This window comes from Piliocolobus tephrosceles, unplaced genomic scaffold (genome assembly GCF_002776525.5).
Source record: "Piliocolobus tephrosceles isolate RC106 unplaced genomic scaffold, ASM277652v3 unscaffolded_1254, whole genome shotgun sequence".
Classification (NCBI taxonomy): domain Eukaryota; kingdom Metazoa; phylum Chordata; class Mammalia; order Primates; family Cercopithecidae; genus Piliocolobus; species Piliocolobus tephrosceles.
Window position 1 is genome coordinate 65,881 of NW_022293799.1, and position 7,591 is coordinate 73,471.

Consider the following 7,591-nt stretch of genomic DNA (forward strand, 5'->3'; position numbering starts at 1 on the left):
TGTGTGAGTGTGGGTATGAGTAAGTGTGTGTGAGAGTGTGTGTGTTTGAGGGATTATATGAATTTGGGTGTGAGTGTGTGTGTGTGGATGTGGGGGATGTGGGGGATGTGAGGGTGGGTATGAGAGTGTGTGGGGGGGAGGTTGTGTGGGGGGGGAGTGTGTGTGTGGGTATGAGTGTGTGAGAAAGTGTGTGTGAGTCTGAGTGGGGGATTGTATGTGTGTGGGGGCAGTGTGTGTGTGTGGTGGTGGGGGTACGTGTGAGTGTGCGTGTGTGTGAGTGTGGGTGTTTGGGCGGATTTATGAGTGTGGGTATGTGTGGGGGGGGAGTGTGAGTGTGCGTGAGTGTATGCGCACGTCAGGGATGTGAGGGTTCTGCTTTCCTAGCTTCCACGCCCCAAAGCCTCCCATGGTCGCGGGGGTGGGTGCAGCCTGTTTACCTTGTGGATGTGCCAGGAATGGGGCGCCCGGTGTCCACCAGGACGCACCAGCAGTACCCCGTGGAGGGGTGGCACTGCACTGGCTTATAGAGGCCGCCGTGCGCACACTCAGGGATCACCACGTTGTCGTTCTTGGGCTGCTTGGCTTCCTCCAGGGCAGACTGGTGCTCTTGGTCACAGGATGACACTGCGGGGAAGAAGGTGGCAAAAGGTGAGCAGGATCCGGGGACGTCGTCCCACATGCAGAGCTCCTGGGAGGCCACAGAGAACTGCCAAGAACGGTGTGGTCCTCCTTCACCCCAGGGGCGGGAGGGCCTGCCAGCGTAGGGGGCACAGCGGGAGAGGCGGAAGCTCATGCGGCTCCAATTCCCGCAGCCTGGCGCGCTGCTGTGATCCCAGAACTGTCAACAGCATCCCCACAGCGACGGACATTCCTGCTCAACAGGCAGCACAGCTCACAAGTCAGCAGGGGCAGTCGCCTGGGAGAGGGGATCCACGAGCAGTTCTGACGCCCGCAGGACTCCTGAATGTGACCAGGCAGAACCAGCCCTGTGGCTGGAAGTCTCCCTGCTCCCTGCTCTGAGCCACCTGTCATTGAGGCTGGAGACTCCTCAGAGCGGGCCCCAGGGCAAGGTCGTGTTTAGACTCCAAGGCTGCCTGTGTGATCCCTCTGCCCTCATTCTCAACATGCGGTTCATCGCCCACCCTCCGCCCCCAAATGAGAGGATGACTTGGAAGAAAATCCACTTTCTCACCTGGGGCCTCCCCAAGGTCTGACAGGTTTAAGCAGAACAGGTGCACGCTATCTAAAAGTTGTTCATCCCCAAATCGTGAAAATTTCCACTGCACTATTTCCAAACCAAGCTTTGTTACTGAAAACTGGTGAAGAATAATAATGAGAGGTATTCATACTCAGCCTGTGAACCAGGCATTGTGCTACATGAATACCGAACTCACTCACATGCAAATAAAACAATGACAAAAATTCTAGGACCTCACATTGCCACATGCAAAGGTCGGTCTCTTTTTGTTAATAAACTCGGTTTCTCCTTGTGTTTAGGTATGTATGTCTGACATCCATCTTCTGCCTGAAATAGATAAGCCAGGAATACCTGAGAATGAGTACGTGCTGGCAACCCCCTCCTGACTGGCCCTCACCTGGGGGGAGAGCGGGAGCATCTAGGAATGAAAGACCAAGTGACCTATTGGTGGCTGCAGCAGGAACACGCAGGTGGAGCGGCAGGGGCAGTCTCTCTGCTCAGCCTGAAGGAAACTCGGGCTGGGACGTCAGGAATCTCTCCTACTGGAAGTGATTTTCCACCAATGGTGCTTTAAGACTGCTTTGAAGCTGATTAGCTACAGTGTATAGTTTATAGGGCTTTTATGACCCTGAAGGTGATATCAGACAGGTGGGACACATTAGGAAGCTGATAAGAGCTGCTCAGCACCGCCAAAGCTGGTGTGGTAAGTCCATATTACAGTCCAACACAAAGGATTGTTCTGGGGATTAAAAGCGATTATAGGTGCATTGTGGCATACTGACACAGTTCCACAAATGTTAGCTATTGCTTTGTTTTTCCAATGCTAAAAGGATGCCTGGCTTATAACAGGCACTCATTTCTTTTGAGATAATAAATAACTGTGATGCTGTTAATGGAAACCACCCTGATTTTAGCATATCTAGCAACTCTGTTTAACATCTGAGGATAATCAGATACATAATTTTATGATTAGTCCATTACTGACTATATTACCAAATGTTATTATTAGATTTTGTAAAAGCATATAAGTTTTGTGTCTTCACTGCAAGAATGTAAAAACAAATGTTACCTTTTGGACTCTCCCCTATAGTTCTATTCCAAAGTGACTAACAGTCACTCTCCCCTGATGATCTCATACGCTGTACTCAGATGCTTGAAAGAGAGGGTGATAAACATTAAAGTGAAGTCATCGTGTCTGCTCAGATCAACATTTTTTTGAATAAGCTCAGAACTCACGGGTCATTCAAATCTCACAATAGGTGCTCAAAATCCGTTTAATGAACAAGAGAAGAAGCAGAAAGAAATCTGTCGATGACTGAATCATATGACAAATTTCATATGATTCTGTCTTATAAGTTCTGTACTTTTTTGTGGGCTCCAGGTTTTGCTCTGCAAATGCATAGGTGCATAAATAAAACCCACCTCTGGATTATAGTAAAGAGGTTTTGGCCCCAACGATAACAAGGAAACTGGTAAGAAATAAAAAGGACAATTATTTGCATTTCTCTCTAAATTGCTCAGTAAGTTATTTTAGGTCGTGGAAGAAACTGAAAATAGCAGGGGTTGCGCTAAATGTTTCTGGAGGTTGTTGCTTTGCAGAAATCCTCAGAGCACATAGTGCATCACTCAATGGAACTGCGTCTCCAGAGAGTAGCCACTGAGGATGGCGGGAACCGCCTCTCCAGCAGCACGCTGGAAACTCAGCACGGCTGTGTTCACGTGACGCCTGTTCATGCCTCTCCAGCAGCACCCTGGAAACTCAGCACTGCCGTGTTCACATGGCATCTGTTCATGCCTCTCCAGCAGCACCCTGGAAACTCAGCACTGCCGTGTTCACATGGCATCTGTTCATGCCTCTCCAGCAGCACCCTGGAAACTCAGCACCGCCATGTTCACGTGGCACCTGTTCATGCCTCTCCAGCAGCACCCTGGAAGACTCAGCACTGCCATGGCACTTCTTCAGAAATTTTATTAGTGCACAGAATTTATGGTGTGATGATCCAGACATGAGACACTTTCTGTGCTCTATCCAGGGACATGCTGCATCTATAGAAATCATTCTCGAAAATTCTTGAAACGTCTCTCTTGAGGATTTTATGTGATGTTTGGAAGCTTATCATAAGCAAAATAAGATGGATTAAATCAACCTCTTAAAATTTGATGAGCATGATATAAAATATCAACGCTATTATAGCAGAGTCAGAAGAAACCTCGTGTTTGTTTATATAAACATCGTGGTTGATGAAGGCTGTTAACCCATGCAGTTTTATCTGATAAACCTGGCTCCATGAGGGAAATTCAAACTCATTGGAGAAATGCAATTCCATTTTCTTTTAGTAAGGGTCACAATGGAGGCAGAAGATCTTTAAACAAACTGATGATGGCTCTTGGGAAGAGAAGGCCACAGAACATAATTTCCACAGGTGACTGTCACCTCCCCCCGGGACATCCCAGAATGCAGCGTTCTGCAGGCAGAGCTGACTGGGGTGGTTCTCTCTGGCAGGAAACAAGTCCTTATTCTATAAAGGACTTAATCACGCCGGTAGAGGGGGGAGGAGGGGTGATCCGCACATGACAGGTCCTGTGTCACTATAGCACAGGAGATTTCCGTTCTATAGAGATTTCCCACTATAGCACAGGAGATTTCAGTCACTGCACACGGGGCAGTGACTCCAGGAAGGAACCCAAGGAGGAGGAGCTCAGTGATCCTTTAGAAAAATGCCCTTGAGGCCTTAGGAAGCATTAACGGTGCAGGAAAAAGGGAACTGAGTGAATCTGAAGATGGAGAGAAGCAGGATGGCAAGGGTAGAGACAGGGAAATAGGGAAGGAGAGGCTGTTCCCAGGATCGTGGTGGAGTCACCGGTCCACAGAAGGACCATGGGGCGCATTACACCAAGGCGGAAATGTCGAGACACTTGGCTCTGTTACGCGGGGACAGGGAACCAAAGTTAAAGTTTTCAACTAATCATATTACTATAAGTTATGTTTGATTCTAGATGGAGTAGGCTAAGCTTCCAAAAATGACCATGGATAGAGAAAAATAAAGCTAGAAATTCTGGAAATAATTCAGAAAAAAAAAAAGTAACAATGAATGATTACAAAATCCCTTTTGCAATATTCCATTTTAATATATTAGATGAAAATATGTCACTTTTCTTTCCTATTCAGAAGGCCCTTAAGTACATCATTTTCTCATATAATAAATGTTGAGGAGTTAACGTTTAAAGAAAAAATAATCTGAAAGAAAAAAACACAAATAGAAGCAATTCCGATACGAAGGCATTCAAGAGGCTGACTTTTAACGCACACACACACATATATATAATATATATTACTTATAGTATTATATTAATTATATATTATATGAATATAGAATATGTATAATTTATTATTCTCCCAAATTACAACATTTTTAACCAAAGAATAGCCTTCCATTTAGTGTATTAAGTTCATTCTCGCTCAAAGCTTTGACTTTGCCTCACTCTGAAGGTTTCAGCTCTTGCCACAGATTCAGTGACACCCTACTGGTACTCAGAACCCATAAGGAAATGTATTAATTCTGTAGTATAAGTTCTGTAATAATTCTGTAGTATAAATATGATTGCATGGTGCTCTCTTTCATAGCTAGTTCTATTGGGTGGTTTGTGCTTTTCTAGTTCCACCAGCATTGCCTGTGTGCTCCCTGCCCTGACTAATGTCTGAGGCTCAGATCCCCCACCTGCAGGCCCGTGGGCCTCATCCTGAACACACTCCCGAAAAGTAATTAGCACATTGGAGACAGTCTTCCTGCATATTGTCTCATTAAATACTAGGCTAGAAACATGATTCCAATTCCAATTTACTTCTATAAATGTTGTTTTATAGAAACACAATTTCAATTCCAATTTACTTCTATAAATTCTAACTTTTATAGAAATATGATTTCAATTTCACTTCTATAAATTTTAAGTTTTATAGAAACATGATTCCCATTCCAAATTACTTCTATAAATTTTAAGTTTTATAACCATGTAACAACTTTTTTTTTTAATTTGTAGAAAGCTACCTTTGTAAAGTTGGTAGAAGGTCTATTAAAAAAATATGAGTTCATTTCCCAAACTAGCATTAGATGCTTGTGACTTATAATGTGTCTGACAGTTTGTTCAAATAATCTGACAACCAAGCAGAGTTTTTAGATGATAATAAGCGGCTGCCAGACATTTATGAACATTAAAAAAACTCTTACATAATTACCTCATTAAATGAAGTCTACTTGATTCAATATGACGACGCCTGAAACTTTTTTACAGGAAGCAAGAACAAATCACATCCATTCTAAAAATGAAATCTCCATATTTGGCCATATTTCAATAAATCGCATGCTGCAGATGTAAGTTTTTTTGGCAAGCTCACACCCTTAAGAGCTTTGCATTAACACTTGGAGAGCTATTGCTCAACTTCCAGCAGGCACAGGATTCCGTGAAGCTCTTGAAAACCAGAAGTACTTGAAAGTGTCGATCTGACCACCACCAGGCCACACCTGACCACCACCAGGCCACACTTGACCACCACCAGGCCACATCTGACCACCACCAGGCCAACTGCCCCTAAACTAATGCCACACCTGACCACCACCAGGCCAACTGCCCCTAAACTAATGCCACACCTGACCACCACCAGGCCAACTGCCCCTAAACTAATGCCACATCTGACCACCACCAGACCAATTGCCCCTAAACTAATGCCACATCTGACCATAACCAGGCCGGCTGCCCCTAAACTAATGCCACACCTGACCACAACCAGGCTGGCTGCCCCCTAAACTAATGCCACACCTGACCATAACCAGGCCGGCTGCCCCCTAAACTAATGCCACACCTGACCACAACCAGGCCGGCTGCCCCTAAACTAATGCCACATCTGACCACCACCAGGCCTGCTGCCCCCTAAACTGATGCCACACCTGACCATAACCAGGCTGACTGCACCTAAACTAATGCCACAGAGACAGAACCCGCAGGCTGCCTCTGCCCAGTTCCAGCTTTTCCGTGTCCCCCCTGAGCTATCCGTGCACTGGCCTGGATGCCTCCCCTGGCCCTGAGTGTGCCACGCAGCTCTGCTGCTGTTTTGTTTTCGGCTATTGAGCCCACTGCTGGCGGTTATGTGGTTGACTGGTTGTCATTGCTGTTATTGTCAAGGGACTCTGAATCCCTTTTCTCCATATCCAGTCTGCTCTGGGAATACGATGCTGTCCCAGACATACCTTGTTTTTAAAGAAAAGCATATAACATTGTTATTTAGTATCAGCCAACCCCTTAAGAGTTCTTCAGGAATTATTACAAGTATTGAAATTGTGCCCACACATTACCCCAATGGGCCTTAACTATTAAAGAAATGAACATCATAGTGACATTAATTGACATCTAGTTTAGGTTGGTGGGTGCTGTTTTCTGTTACTCCCATCTTCTTATTTACTCCTTTTTTTTTTTTTTTTTTTGAGACGAAGTCCACAGGCTGGAGTGCAGTGGCATGATCTCGGCTCACTGCAACTTCCACCTCCCGGGTTCAAGTGATTCTCCTGCTTCAGTCTTCAGAATAGCTGAGACTGCAGGGACACACTACCATGCCCAGCTAATTTTTTGTATTTTTTAGTAGAGATGAGGTTTCACCATGTTGGCCAGGCTGGTCTCGAACTCCTGGCCTCAAGTGATCCACCCTTGACCTCCCAAAGTTCTGAGATTACAGGCATGAGCCACCACACCCAGCCAGTGCTTACTTCTATGTTAAGCAAATTTAACGTTCAAAGTCAAAGAGTTTGTATTTAAGTCTGTAGTAGTCATTCCAAAAATATGGCAGGTTGCACAGTGCGAAATGGAGAAAATAAAACAAGAGGAGGAGAAATAGGTTGTCTCAGTTCAGCCCCAGCCTGGCCACTCAGCTCCAATCCTGTAATGTAAATGCTGGGAGTCACTTGTCACACAGAATCTGCACTGGTCAAATGTTTGTGCCCCCTCAAAATTCCTGTGTTGAAATCTTTTCTCCCAAGCTGATGGCATTTGGAGGTATGGCCTTGGAGCCCTCAGGAATGAGATAAGCCTTTAGAAAAGGAGCTCCGGCTGGGTGCAGTGGCTCACGCCTGTAGTCCTAGCACCTTGGAGGCCAAGGCGGGTGGATCACCTGAGGTCAGGAGTTTGAGATAAGTCTGACAAATATGGTGAAACTCTGTCTCTAGTAAAAATACAAAAATTAGCCAGGCGTGGTGGCGTGCACCTGTAGTCCCAGCTACTCGGGAGGCCAAGACAGGAGAATTGCTTGAACCCGGGAGGCAGAGGTTGCAGTGAGCCAAGATCACGCCACTGCATTCCAGCCTGGGTGACAGAGTGAGACTTTGTCTCCAAAAAAAAAAAAAAAAA

The 7,591-nt window shown here is 45.6% G+C and overlaps 1 protein-coding gene across 1 annotated transcript in view; it reads right to left on the minus strand.

Moving 5' to 3' along the window:
* The window catches only part of LOC111527890 (SPARC-related modular calcium-binding protein 2), a 64,532-nt gene extending 63,911 nt beyond the window's left edge, over nucleotides 1–621 (minus strand). Inside the window, exon 1 of the mRNA XM_026449563.1 lies at nucleotides 438–621. The gene's annotated coding sequence lies outside the window, so the exon portion shown is untranslated. The remainder of the gene's footprint in view (nucleotides 1–437) is intronic.
* Nucleotides 622–7,591: the final 6,970 nt, after the last annotated feature.